The sequence below is a fragment of the Schistocerca piceifrons genome, chromosome 4, assembly GCF_021461385.2.
Source record: "Schistocerca piceifrons isolate TAMUIC-IGC-003096 chromosome 4, iqSchPice1.1, whole genome shotgun sequence".
In the NCBI taxonomy this organism is placed as follows: Eukaryota; Metazoa; Arthropoda; class Insecta; order Orthoptera; family Acrididae; genus Schistocerca; species Schistocerca piceifrons.
Genome location: NC_060141.1, coordinates 424,054,283 through 424,069,952, shown reverse-complemented (window position 1 = coordinate 424,069,952; position 15,670 = coordinate 424,054,283).

Genomic DNA, 15,670 nt, shown 5'->3' with positions numbered 1-15,670 from the left:
CGGACACCCACGTCACCAGCTAACCGTTAGGACCACCCCCAGCCCATGTTAAAAGCTAGAGCCCTCCAGAAGAACAGTATAGATCTTACGATAACACTAAAAGGACCACACCAGCTGCAAGTTTTAGCGTGAGACTTTTTCGCGTCTCTGTTACGTTGCAAACTTTAAAAACATTGCCCCACCACGAAAAGTATAACGTTTCTCATTGGATAGACAGAATTTTTGTAGGCAGAGCTTAAGGTTAACATTGAGACCCTGATTGGTCAGATGAAAACACAGCCAGATAGTTTTTTTTAAACCAACTTCAGTAAATTGTAGTAAGGAGAAGTTAGGACAGAGTTGCTTCCAAGACGGCGAGGTGAGCGGAGCTGTGCTGCCCGCCGCCCCCTGATGAACACCGACAAGGTAATGAATGCACGCGATGCATAAAGCTTCACTCAGAACTGCAGAAGTCTCATCTGTTATACCCCCTTTTTGCGTAATACTGGTGTCTATCGTCAATTAAAGCTCATGGTGTTCACATTTGCCACTTGAAGTAAAAATCTGAAACGCGATGATTTTTCTGTTATATAGTTATTGAGAAGCCACATCAGCCACTGTCATTTGCGACAAGTAAGATAAGTAATTAAAGATGATTGAGGGTCGCTGTAGACCATTTTGATAGTTTTCTCTTTTGTAAAACTTAATTTAAACCTAGATTATAGATGTGATATGGCATAGGTCATCCTTCAATCCATTGTAGAACTTGGAAACCCATTCAGGGAATATTCGTTCACATTTTTGTTGAACGCAGTTGGTTTTTACCATCCTGTATTAAAACATTTCCTTTAATCAATAGTGCAATTTATAAACGATGTTTTTTGAATAGAATAAAATTTGCAATGGTAAATTTAACTGCTTTTTCGACGTTATTTTAACAGCTAACTAAAAATAGGAAAGCCTTGAACCCCTTCCACTAAATTTAGTTGGTATTAAGATTCTTTTACAGGGAGTGCAGTGGAGCTGACGCTGAAATCATTAAGTATTTGGTTGTATCATCGCTAGTCTCACTGAACTCCTCTGAATTCTACATGTCATGTGTGGTCTGGCGTCTCCTTACCAGCAACAGGTCCCAGGTTCAAACTAGTCAATTCCCTAAAAAACACGCTCAGAGCATCGTTGCGCGAAAGTGGTAGGGAGACACGATATAGAACAAACAGACACCATGCAGAATGTTAGAAAATGGCGACCCTTCCAGGATGATAAAATACCATGATTGAAGGTCGACCATATGCCTAACTAGGTCACAAAAATATCCTGTTGAAAAATTTTCGTAATAAAAAATATTTTTGAACGTTATAAATAGTCGAAAACAGTAGCTGCAGCGATAGATAGTAAGAAAGTATTCAATAAAAGTGAGACATTCTGGCAGAGACAGTAGCATAATTAAGTTATGAATTCTAATATTGTTAGACTTAAGTTTTCTCTCCAATGCAAGCGCACAGGTGGCGGATACATCGTTGACAAGTTGGTTCTGACCCAACAAGTAAGTGAATTGATTGTTAAGTCGCGTGAACAAAAAGTTTATGAAACGCGTGAGATCGTATGAGCGCATGTTGGTGCGAAGTAGGGCGCGTGAATTGCTTTTAAAACAGAAAATAAGTGATTCGGAAAGATTAGCAATGGCAGATCGAGATCTTGACTGAATTGAGGTAGAGACCCAGTATGAAAATGGACAGAGAATAGAGGACAGTACAACAGACGATGCAGTATCGTGAGAAATAGGACATATAACGCACCATAACGAGGATAATGTACGTCAAGGCATAGAAAACGTAAGTCAGCATACGGCAGAGGAGCAGGAAAGTAGAGAGACAGTCGATGAGGATTCTAACTTGCGTCTTGAATACGTAGAACCCATAGTACAAGTAATCAGAGCTCCCTCACCACAGAGTACAAGGAATGCGAGCAGAAACGTGTCACAGCACAGTTCAATGCAATCGGTTGCGAACCAACACTTGGGCGAAAACACAGAGCGTAGGACGTCGGAAGAAATCGCAATAGGACCCACCAATCTGGCAGAATTATTACAACAAATTACGGAAACCATGACAAGGCAAAATAAAGAAATAGCGAACCAAATTCAAATTCAGGATGCAGAAACCACGAGACAAATGCGTGAGATTGAAGAGCAAAACAAAAAAATTCAGTTACACCTAAGTCATATTGAAGACGAGGCAAAAGAATCTCGAGAAGTGATAGGAAACTTAATAACAGGTCACAATCAATTGAGAACAGACACTGACAAGGTACAAGCGGACGTACAAACGTTTCGCAATGACATTCAGGACGAGATCAAAACATTACGTAACAACACCCAGGGAGAAGTCAAGAAACTAGAGAAACAGATAAACGAAATTACTAGACAAGCAGCAGGTACAGCGCGTGAAGTTGTTGAAAACAGTGTGTTACACAAACGTATCACAAAAGCAGCGCTGAAAAGATATGATAACCGCATAGTCAAAATAGAAGCGCAAACGAAGCGACAATTTCAGAAATTGCGAACAGAGTTGTTGCAAACCATTGAAGAGCGTAGTGAACAAGATCGAACAAGCACAGAGTCTGCAACCACATCCGTATCTGTAACAGCACCGGAAAAACAAGCAATTAACGAAGATATTGCGCATTTGCGATTCCAATCACAGGCGGAAAGTAACATATGTGAAATCAGACAGCCTGCACAGCAACAAACACGTTTCGAAATTCTTGATGAACAAACGTCATCACAAACACATGCGGAACCACAAATGTATGTTTCAAGACAGTTTGGTTCAAAAATGGCTCTGAGCATTATGGGACTCAACTGCTGTGGTCATCAGTCCCCTAGAACTTAGAACTACTTAAACCTAACTAACCTAAGGACATCACATACACCCATGCCCGAGGCAGGATTCGAACCTGCGACCGTAGCAACACCGCGGCTCCGGACTGGAGCGCCTAGAACCGCACGGCCACCGCGGCCGGCAAGACAGTTTGGATCGTGCAATGAAGCAGCAAGGTTAGCCAGACATGATACCCAACCAATACGTGACAATGGAAAGTCAGGTCGCGAAGACTATAGTGCAATGCATTCAGCTACACGTTCACAACCGATGGAAGAACATTATTGCGTACCACTCCAACGATACTACGCAAGGGTAGGCGAAAGTTATAGTGGACAATATCCAATGGATCTACCACAACCGGAAAGAACGACAGGAGAAATGATCAGAAACAAAAGTGGCGAAGAATCGCGAATTTCATATGGAACTATGACGAAGTAAGACAACGATCATTTCCTCACAGTCAGAAAATTTCAACACTTTCGAGAAGGAAACTCATTACATCCACGAACTGTTATTGATCAATTCCGAGTAGGATTACCAGATCACTGGACGCTAGCACACAAATTAGACTTTATATGTGCACACGCGTCAGGAACAGTCGCAGAAACCATGCAGAATGTTGCAGCGACATGCCGATCGTACGAAGATTTCAGAGAGAAGTTTCTCTCACGATATTGGTCCAGCGAAGCACAGAACAGAGTGAAGTACGAATTATTACAGAACCCATATTTTGAAGATTCAGGAAAGAAGAGTCCCGTGAAATTTTTCGAATTAATGGCAAAGAAAAATCAATGCTTAGATGTACCATACAGTGATGGAGAGTTGATTAAATTATGCGCGATGAAGCTACCATTTAAATACCAGCAATCATTAGTAGGTCGCGGAGGCAATGACGCCGAAACATTTAAAGGTATTCTAAGGAAACTAGAGTTCATATTCAGAAGATGAGGCAAGAAAAAGACGAAGCGCACGTGAAAACGAAAGCAAAAAGCAGTGGAATCCACAAGACACAGTACGAAGAAACAATAATTACGAACCATGTGATAACTTCGCACCAAGAAACGACAATAGATTTCAACAAAGAACCGGTTATGGATTTAGAAGAGAATATGGCAATAACTATAATTCACCCAGGAACGGCAACAACTATTACAGAGGGAATAACGACAACCGGAACAGGTACTGGAGAACCAATAGACCGACAAATTATCAACAAAGAAACCACTATCAACAAGCTGAACAAGAAAAGAGAATACAGATAGAAGAGGTGGAGGTAAGACCACCAAACCCTGAAAAACGTTCGAATTGACAGCTCAGCGCCTATGCCAAAGAGAATGACGCACCGACCCAGGACAATGGCAGCACCTTGAACACAGAAGTAATACCTTATAACGAGAAGAGAAGAAGGAAGAAACAAATCCGCAGGGACCAGACGAAAACGAATACAAGAAAATAACAATATCGTGTTGGGACGAAATTAATTGGGAGAATACTGACGAGGAAGATGAATTACCAGAGGCATGCACAACGAATGTAGGAGGAAAGGACGAAGTAATGAGTATTGCAGAGCTATTTGAGATGGAAACCAGGGAAAGCGAATTCAATGAGGATAATGCGTAGTCGACAGAAGTTGAAAATAGGTTACGAGTGGGCACACAATCCAACGTATATAATGGAGGAAGTTATGAAGCGATAATTAGAGCATTTAGATGCGATTATGGGGAAGTAGCGACGAAGAAGGAGAAGATAGACGAGGATGAGGAAAAAGTAGAGGATTTTGAAGAAAGCGTAAATGAAGGAAGAAATAGAGAAGAGGAAATAAAAGAGAAAGAAGCAGCAGTCGAAGCTTATCCTACAGAAAATTCGAATTCACAAGGGAAATTCCTAAAAAGACGCATGTATGATTCAGTGGAGGATTCGTTGATGCAAGAAGAAGAAGAAGAACAGAACCAACCCCTTCAAATTCAACCAATTGTGAAGGCCATGGTAAAGCATATCCCAGTCAATATTGTAATTGATAGCGGAAGTGAACTGACTGCGATCTCAGAAAATTTATTCATGCAGTGTAATGCCAATGAGTAATTGCCAGTTCTGAAAACACGTAAGATTAAAGCAAGAGGTCCTATTAGAAACAATGCTGCGGAAGTTACGAGACAAACAAGGTTAACTCTTTCGTGTCAAGGTCAAAAGATCGAAGCTAATTTCGTGATTATACCTAAACTAACTGTAGATTTGATTATAGGTGCAGATTTTTTAAATGAGAGACGAGCGATAATAGATATGGGGACAGGTAGCGTAACATTCAGGAATGTCACACTTCTCTTTGAGCAAAAGCTAAAATTAGAAGAAATACCAGTTATAAACAAACAATTAAGAATGATGCAAGATAAACATGATGAAGAATTAGAATGGTATGCACAAAAGGGGGAATCGCCTCAACTCATGTTAGAAGTTCATAAAGAAATCGACGAAAAATTGCAAGAAGTTCAAGGTATTTCGGAACACAGTAAAAGAGAATTAGAGGGTATTTTACGAGATAAAGCATAGGTATTTTTACCTAAGTCTGGCAGTATTAAACACTTTCAGAACAAGTTTGAAGATTAATTTTATTACTGGTAAATAATCAGCACAATATTTCAAGATCATGTTGCAGATAAGATCGTCATGAGAAAGAAGTATGAACAGAGAGGAAGGTGGGAAAAAGAAAGTAGTTTCAATAAAAACAAAAACAAAAATAACATCAATAGTACCATAGATTAAGGTGAAGGGATAAAGCGTAGATAGTCTAACAGCATGAAATACTAAAATGCTATACACCACGACACTACACAAAAAATAAAAAATATAGGAATTTGAGGATTTTTGTAGAAGTTAAGACTCAAAATATCTTAGAATTGCAACATGGAAAGGGCGCCAAAATTCGTAAAGCTTTTTAAGAAGCCGTAAAACAATGTAGGTACTAGACATACGTTAGATGATTATAAGTAAAACTTTTTGTAAGAACCATTGTAAAAACTCAACAAAGACCAGATGCAACGACCCACAAGTTGCAACGCGAGAAGTATCAAGAAATAAAAGGATGTAATTAGCAAGACATGATTCCTACAAGGCAAAAGCGTCGAGAGAAAGGAAAGGGCTCTTGTATCAGAAGTGGGCAATAAATCTGCCCACTAAGCGGAACCCTGCTGGGACAGAACACAGAAGCACACAGTGGCGGAACCCTGCAGAGACACGACAGGACACCGAACGCCAGAAGGGTCTCTGAACGCCCACTCAGCAGAGCGAGCAAAAAACGGCCCCACGAGAAGACCGCTTGGGCAAGCCACCACTGGCAAAAAAAAAAAGTGTAAAAGTCACACTACTGCTATTAAACAGCACGCTGATGCACGAAACTGAAGAAAACTTCCACAAAGTAAAAATGACATGCCCAAACAATTTATCAAACTATTACTAAGAGGAGAACTTCAAAGCAACTAGTTATCAATAAATATTTCCATATCCTGCCCAGAGAAGAACCAAGAAGCAAGTAAGAAGCAGAGAAAACGCAGGAAGAACAGAAGTTGAAGATTCGCAAGATTGAGACCAAGAAAGAAGATGGGTGAAGAATAGAACATACCTTCCCAAATCCCTATCCTTTTGTAAACTAGTCGTCCGCAAAGTATTACAACGAAAAACGACCGCTTTCAGCGACACATAACGATGACTTTCACGCATACAAAGCCAGTAAACCACGAGATTCTGCACTCACAGCTCTATTCCATTATGGGACATCTACAACAGCAACACACTGTTATAAAAACAACAAGGAATGACGAACGAAGCTGTACATTAAATACTTGCCCACATCCATCTCGCTCAAGTCCATCACCTTCGTGCAAAAACATTCGCCAACCTCATGCTTAAACATTCATAGGATTGTGTGAATGTGTGAAATCAAATTACGTGATGCAGGAATTGTGCAAAAGAAATGTGTGAAAAACTAAATAAGTTAACCACACCAGACAGCTAATAAACTACAAAATAACAGTCATTGACTATGGACTTAAGTAAAAAATAGACTATCGATAAAAATAAGTCATTAGTTCTGAAATGGACAGTATATAAAGAACAAAAGTAAGGCATAATAAACACTAAAACTATATGCCACTTATTTTCTCCTCATAAAAATAAAATAATAACTATATTTTACTTATTTTCTCCTTATAAAAATAAAGAATAAAAAATTATCTTGTTGGATGTTTTCCCTTTTTTTAACATTTGTACCATTTGTTAGGATAATATCTCAATACTTGTGTATGTATATTTCTTTGTCAAAGCAATTCATGGAAATAATTCTTATTTGTTAGTGTAACAATGTTGAAATGTGTGTCTAGAAACAAAAACATTTTACTTGTACATGATATTTAGAAAATATGTTAGGAATAGATTTTACATAATTACAACATTTATAAAAACAATATTTCTAAGAAATTCGATGTGAAAGACTCCTCACTTTTGATAACAAACTTCTTGAAAAACAAACTTCACAATTAAATAAAGAAAGAAAATAATTAAAAAATAATAATTATAATAGAATAAAAATATTCTTCCCTTGTCAATATAAACATATTTTGATAATAATGTGGAAGAATATAAAAATATAAATTAGTAATACAAACTAGCATAGAACAGAATAACATGGCTGAACAGTAGGCAACAAAATTTAGATAACGGAATAATTTTTTGACTGACTTAGACAACGATTCAATCATTGCCTAACTTCAGTGCAAAAATTAAGTTCGAAGGGTGGTGATATGTAAAGTGTCAGGCAAATCCAACACCTTCGATGAAAACCCTGACATGATTAGCAAAGCCAATAGTATGTCACATAGCTCCGAATAAATCGTGACATTAAATTAACCAAAGTAATACGAGTAACGAGTGAGCAAATGGAATACCACAGACTAACACAAGAATGCCTAAATGCATGTCATACCTTCCCACCGTGAGACAGACGCAGTTCCGAGGGGAGGAACGAGAACAGAAGCCGAGAGCAGAACCGTGTTAAGCTGAAGGCCCTATGATAAGGGACAGACACCCACATCGCCAGCTAACCGTTAGGACCACCCTCCAGCCCATGTTAAAAGCTAGAGCCTTCCAGAAGAACAATATAGATATTACGATAACACAAAAAGGGCCACCCCAGCTGCATGTTTTAGCATGAGACTTTTTCTCGTCTCTGTTACGTCAGTACCACCCCCAGCCTATGTTAAAAGCTAGAGCCCTCCAGAAGAACATAGATCTTACGATAACACTAAAAGGACCTCACCAGCTGCAAGTTTTAGCGTGAGACTTTTTCGCGTCTCTGTTACGTTGCAAACTTTAAAAACATTGCCCCACCACGAAAAGTATAACGTTTCTCATTGGATAGAATTTTTGTAGGCGGAGCTTAAGGTTAACATTGAGGCCCTGATTGGTCAGATGAAAACACAGCCAGATAGTTTTTTTAAACCAACTTTGGTAAATTGTAGTAAGGAGAAGTTAGGACAGAGTTGCTTCTGAGACGGCGAGGTGAGTGGAACTGTGCTGCCCGCTGTCCCCTGACAAACACCGACAAGGTAATGAACGCACGCGATGCCGCATAACAGCGCATAAAGCTTCACTCAGAACTGCAGAAGTCTCATCTGTTACACCCCTTTCTGCGTAATACTAGTGTCTATCGTCAATTAAAGCTCATGGTGTTCACATTTGCCACTTGAAGTAAAAATCTGAAACGCGATGATTTTTCTGTTATATAGTTATTGAGAAGCCACATCAGCCACTGTAATTTACGACGAGTAAGATAAGTAATTAAAGATAATTGAGGGTTACTGTAGACCATTTTGATAGTTTTCTCTATTGTGAAACTTAATTTAAAACTAGATTATAGATGTGATATGGCATGGGTCATCCTTCAATCCATTGTAGAACTTGTAAACCCATTCAGGGAATATTCGTTCACATTTTTGTTGAACGCAGTTGGTTTTTACCATCCTGTATTAAAACATTTCCTTTAATCAATAGTGCAATTTATAAACGATGTTTTGTGAATAGAATATAATTTGCAATGGTAAATTTAACTGCTTTTTCGACGTTATTTTACCAGCTAACTAAAAATAGGAAAGCCTTGAACCCCTTCCACTAAATTTAGTTGGTATTAAGATTCTTTTACAGGGAGTGCAGTGGAGCTGACGCTGAAATTATTAAGTATTTGGTTGTATCATCGCTAGTATCACTGAACTCTTCTGAATTCTACATGTCATGTGTGGTCTGGCGTCTCCTTACCAGCAACAGGTCCCAGGTTCAAACTAGTCAATTCCCTAAAAAACACGTTGCGCGAAGGTGGTAGGGAGACACAATATAGAACAAACAGACACCACGCAGAATGTTAAGAGTTGGAAGGAGCTTTCAAAGGATTTGATACAACAGGAGGTCTTTAACCAAACAATAATGATAAAAGCTGGTGAATCAAATGAGCTTACTGGAGAACAAAGGCAGCAGCTTCATTATTTGTTAAGGGCATATGAAGAGATTTTTGATGAGAACCAGGAATTATTAAAGGGTATATATGTCACCTACAAGTGAAGTCACATCAGACTTACTGTTACACGCACTATCCGATCCCCTGGCATTTAAAACAATCTGTTCAAAAGGAGATAAATAGAAGGTTAGAATGGATCTTGATTGAGCCATCAAGTAGTCCATATTGTTCTCCGCTCTTAGTCGTTCCAAAACCTGGAGGCAATGTAAGATTAGTTCTGGATGCGAGAGAGATTAATAAAATAATAGTACCTGTAAGAACTCATCCGGAAAATATAGATGGATTAATTCAAAATTTCCAGGATGTTTCGTACTTAACTAGTGTTGATTTGAGAAGTTCGTACTGGCAGGTGCAAATGGATGAAGAATCTGGGAAATATACCGCATTTATCTATGCCAGGAGAAGTTAACAATTTAGAGTTGTCCTGGACGGACTTAATATTAGTGCCGGAACGTTTATTTAAGCGTTGGATTATGTTCTTGGACCAGAATTGCGTAGTCGTATAACTGTGTTTGTTGATGACTTATTAATAGCCACGAAAACATGGTAAGAGAAATTACATATTTTGGAAACGATTTTTGATGTTTTCAAGAAAACCAGAATTACAGTAAACTTACAAAAGTCTCATTTTGCTTTACCACAAATTAAGTTCTTAGGACATATGATAGATGCGAAAGGTATCCTGCCTACCGAGAAGAAGATAAGTGCAATTCGAAATTTTCCATCAGCACGGAATAAAAGACAGCTGAAGGGATTTATAGGTATGGCATCGTTCTTCCGTCGTTTCATAAAGAATCAAGCCATGAATTCTGAGGCATTAAACCGGCTTCTACGGAAGGATGTGCCATGGCAATGGACTGAAGAATGTGAACTAGCTTTCCGAGACATTAAAGAGCAACTCTTAACGCATCCTTATTATATCACCCTGATATGAATTGTAAGTTCTGTCTGGCCACGGATTCATCGGATGTTGGATTAGGAGCTTGTCTCTTCCAAATAAGGAAAATAAAAGGGGTACCAACATTCTGCCCGATATCATTTGTTAGTCGAGTGTTATCGCCCTGCGAAAGAGCCTATACGACCACAGAACTTGAAGCACTTGCAGTTACCTGGGCATTTAAGAAGTTTAACTATTATTTATATGGTTCGAAAACGATTGTGTATTGTGACCATCAATCACTAACCTTTTTGCAAACATGTAAATTATTACATCCCAGACTGTCACGTTGGACAATGACTCTACAACAGTACCATTTTAAAATTATTCATGTGTCTGGCAAAGAAAATATTATTGCGGATGCACTGTCAAGTCTCCAGAAGGTTTAACGCCTGAAATAAAATCAGTAAGTACTTCGGATTTTCCAGTATTACTATTGCAGGACAATATCAACAAAACTTATTATGTACATCTTTGTAGAGATATGGGAAATTTACAACGAAAAGACCCTCGATGGAAGAAGATAATTCAGCTAAAGGAACAACACAATTCAAGGACTTGTTTAGATCGTTATAGATTTGTAAATGGAGTATTATTCTTCAGATGTGGGAAGGACAACAATCCATGGTGGTGTGTATGTATCCCGAAGGAATATGAGGAAATATTAATTTGGTTTACCCACTTATCATGGGAACATTTTGGTGTGATCAAATGTGCCAATAAAATAGGAGCATACTGTTATTTTCCGAATACTCGGAGAAAAGTGCACCAAACAATACAAAACTGTTTACTCTGTCAAAAGGCAAAACTGGATAATAGAGGTAGTAAGCATGTTCTGCATTCAATTATTCCATAAGAGCCATGGGCGTTAATTTCGTGTGATATCTGCTGCCCTCTCCCACAATCAAGAGGAGGAGTCAGATTCATTGTTGGATTCTTTGACGTATTTACAAAATATGTAAAACTATATCCATTAAAGTGTGCTACTGCCAGAGCTGTTGTAGTAAGATTAGTGCGTGACTATCTTCCGCATGTAGGTTTACCGAAATCCATAATTACAGATAATGCCAGAATTTTTACCAGATGTAAATGGAAGCAAACATTAACACAGCTTGGTATTCGACAAATTTTGACATCATGTTATCATCCACAAAGTAATCCAATAGAACGAGTTTTTCGAGACTTAAACCGATTCATGCATACATACTGTCACAAACATCATGGGCTGATAATTTGTCAGAATTTGAACAAATATTTAATAATCTGACACATACCTCAACTAACTTTACTCCAACTGAGCTTATGTTTAGTCAGATTGAAAAGAACTTCTGGATAAACCATCTACCAAAGTATGAAGACCAGAATTTAAAATGGGAGGAAAAGATTCGACTCGCACTTCTCAATTTAACTAAAAAGACAACACAACGGAAATCGACATATGACAAATGGATTCTCCGGATTCAGACATTTCATCTTGGAGAAAAGGTTTTATTCAGGCGACACATTCATTCCTCAAAACTGATTAAGAACATAAAGAAATGGAATCTTATTTAAACTGGACCATATTTTATTGTAAATCTACAAAATCCTGGATCATACTTGTTGGCATATCCCGAATCTAAAAGAAAAAATGGATTATTCCCGCATAATGATATAGGTAGAAGAATTTGTTAATTACTAGTGTTTGTAAGTGTGGACTATGAGCAGCAGCCATAGTGATATACAATGAAAGTGCATCTACATTTCCTCAAGACACGGCACTTATGTGAGAATTGTGTGTGAAACTTGAACAGTGCGGGATATCTAAGTAAATACGCTGTGTGTATGATGTGCGCTGTCCGCGCGAGAAAACAAATGAACTGTGAAATGAAGCAACAGTCGATAATGTCAGTGCTGCAAACAACTGAAGAAAATTATTATAATTTTTAGCTTTTTCACTATTCCTTCTCTACCAGGAGAATAAATTTAAGAATTTCAATTAACATTTTAAGAATAGCACTTTGTGGGTTTCATATTATGGATATAATTGTTGAAATACATTTCCATAAATGTTTATGAGAGAATGAAGAAGATTCTGCGAGTGGATGATTTGTTAAATGAACATACGTCATCATTAATGATATTTATTTGCAAGTGGATCTATAAATCAATTAATTATAAGAATAATGAAAATTTTTCAGAGATTTTTTTCTAGAAATTATTCCTTTTGTGGAGTCAGTGTCATATGCCTATGTTTAAAATTTTTCGTCAGGTGTAAACTTAAATTTTATGCATAATTTCGTAATTGAAGGCAAACCTCGGACATATTCAATGCTCTACTTCCATCTGCACTATAAGAAAACGAAGATTAGATTAAAAAAATTTTTTTGAGGGGAATACATTCGATATGAGCTACAACAAAATTTAAATGCCCGCAGTCTATTTGGCAATGTTTTGGACAATCAGCAATTGTAATACAAAACAACTTTGGTATTGAGGGCTACAAAAAAATTCGCGATTGTCAGGACTGATGGATGTTCCAGTCTAGTACAGATGGAAGAATATAAGAATCCATTCCGATTTTGAGTTCAACGATGAAATATGGACTTCGTTGCCTTAATCCACTCTCTTCCAGGCATTTATTCAGTCAGAACCTCTTCTTATTCCACTTTAAACCTGTTCCATATTCACGTCCCTGACCATCTGTTCCTGAGATCATCCTGCTGTTTCTACGGCACATTACCAGCCTCTATCCTGTACCATAAGCCATCGCCTGTCCTCCGTGCCGCCTCCACCAAACGCTGTACGTCGCCTACCCGCTGTCCGTACCCAGTGTTCCTGTTCCATCGACTTCACAACGAGATCGCCGGCTACATCGTCGAAAGAAGAATTTTGAAAATGTTTTTGGAGCTCTATTGTAAATTTTTTTTTGGCTATGAGGCACTTTTCCTTCGAACTAATCTATGGAGCTTCTATATCTTTCTAAATTACTGGATTTAGCCTTTCCTATCTTCTTTAATACCTGAGCTGGGTTCTATTCTTTCGTATTTTCCAGGGTTTCCCTGTGAAGGCCAGTTCCCAAATGGGTAGACCTTTTTCGTAATTACACCTATCTACATCTTCTCTGGTTATGTACTCGGGATGCTCAGTATATATATATATATATATATATATATATATATATATATATATATATATATATATATATATATTGCTCCTTCATACAAAAGGTGTGTAACAATTTACATTATTTGACATTTGAGAATTAATGATATTCATCGATATATTGCGTAGTTGTTAATCAGAAGGGAACTTCCGAAAGACTGGATACGAACCTGCATTTAATAATCTAAGAGCTCCATTACTTCTTCGGAAGGTTAAACTTCATCAAAGCCAAATATCCGCTTGATCCCGAATGATTATACAGCGCTTCCGAAAATACTAGGCATTTTATTTGTACAGATTAGCAGACTGCAGCAAAACACGAGCCTCCAGAGAAGAAGAATCATCGCCTGATTTCATTCTAACAAGTAAAATTTCTGAATCATTTTGAGTGACTGAGTTATGACTATGTTTCTTATTAGGAATGATTGATTGCTCGAACGAACTGAGAACTACATAACTACATAATTATATAGATAGGAGGAAAAACTACACAGTCATCATTTGATACATTCACGTATAATATATTACACAATCTACAAAAGTAACTAAAAAAGAAATTTTGAAAAAAATGCGTGCTACGCAGTGGAAAAATGCTGTTCAGTCCCACATTTAGGATCAACCGAAAGCGTAGTAGTTCTGTTGCTCTTACCTTACGTATTTTCTTTTGCTGGTCGGTTTTCTTGGTAGTCGTTTTAAAGTTTAACGTTCCAAAAGTTCCTTCTTTTCCACATTTTTTTTAATAAATATTTGTATGCGAACGTACGATCGGGACAGAGGCATGTACGTTCTAAGTACTATCATTCCCCGTTGCCTGGATAAAAATATTTGTGATTAAATTGCATTTATTCATCTAAGAAGGAAAATTATCGGAATTCCAAATTAAGTGAAAAGAAAGACAGCAGGTTCTGAATGTCGCTGCAAATACATCGAAATTGACATTGGCGGCCACGAAGGGAAAGAGATAAACACATTCAGGTACCTCTATTGTTGAACAGCGACGTCGTGAATATCGTCGTCTCCATCTAAATTCTCCATATAAAATTAAAGTAATAATAATAATCTCCCAAAGTTACAGGGTCTGGGATCCGTGGTATAGTAAATCAGAAAATCATATTAACCGTGGATTGCTTTCATTGTATAACACCATTTCACTTTAAAATTACAGAACATGTCTTGTCACCAGGACAGGAGAACAACGAAAGTTAATGAATACTAAAACTAATAAACGAAGAGCGTAAAGCTTCTTTTGTCCATTCGTGTTAAATTCTTTTCACATTAATCTTTGGTATGAGAGTCGAATAACTATCTATTTATCAATAAGAGAAAATTATTCAGTTCCTTTACAATGTCCATGCAGTTTGTGGAGTAAGCAACGAAGCGCAAGAAGGGTATGGGGAGCAAATTACTTGCAGACTATGTCAAAATAAACAACCAATCAGGAAAAAGAGGTCAGGTGCTCATGTCATTTTGCAAACACAAGATGCGAAAATGTTTAAATATTCAAATGCAAAATTTCAGCAAATTTGGAAACAATGTTCGCGTCCGTATACCGCGTGTTTACAGAGGTCGTGGTGATCCCAGAAGCGTTCTTGCATTTCTCATGAACGTCGAGGATGCTTTGTGCGATCTTCGAAGACATACTGGTGTTTCAAAGCAACTGTTTTCCAGAACTGAGTTTTCCATTCTGCACGAGAAACTACTCACGTTGGAATCCGCGGTTAAAAAAGAAAAGTGATTACGAATATAAAGTTACTACCGAAAAGAAGAATTTAATATTTTTAAGCTGATTATATGTAACTCATTGTTACTGAGCTAGTGTGTGTAGTGTCTCTGTTTGTATGTCTGTGAAGGTAGCGGCGTCGACTACTCCCACAGCGTACGTAAATCAGTACTGTAGACAAATTGCTCTCGTCGTGTAGAAGCAGCCGCCGACTCCGACGGTTGCTGAAGCAGGTTCTACAGCAAACATCGACCACCAAATGTTCGAAGTCCTATACACGTTTGTCGTACATAACAGTTCATCACAGAATCCTTTGATCAAAAATAAATACACGAAGTTAATTTTGAAATGCAACAGACTGTATTTTGGCTGTTACTAAACTCCACATTAACGCTACATATCGTTTGTGAATCTCAAAAAACACAAATGATACAATATGGCGGCTA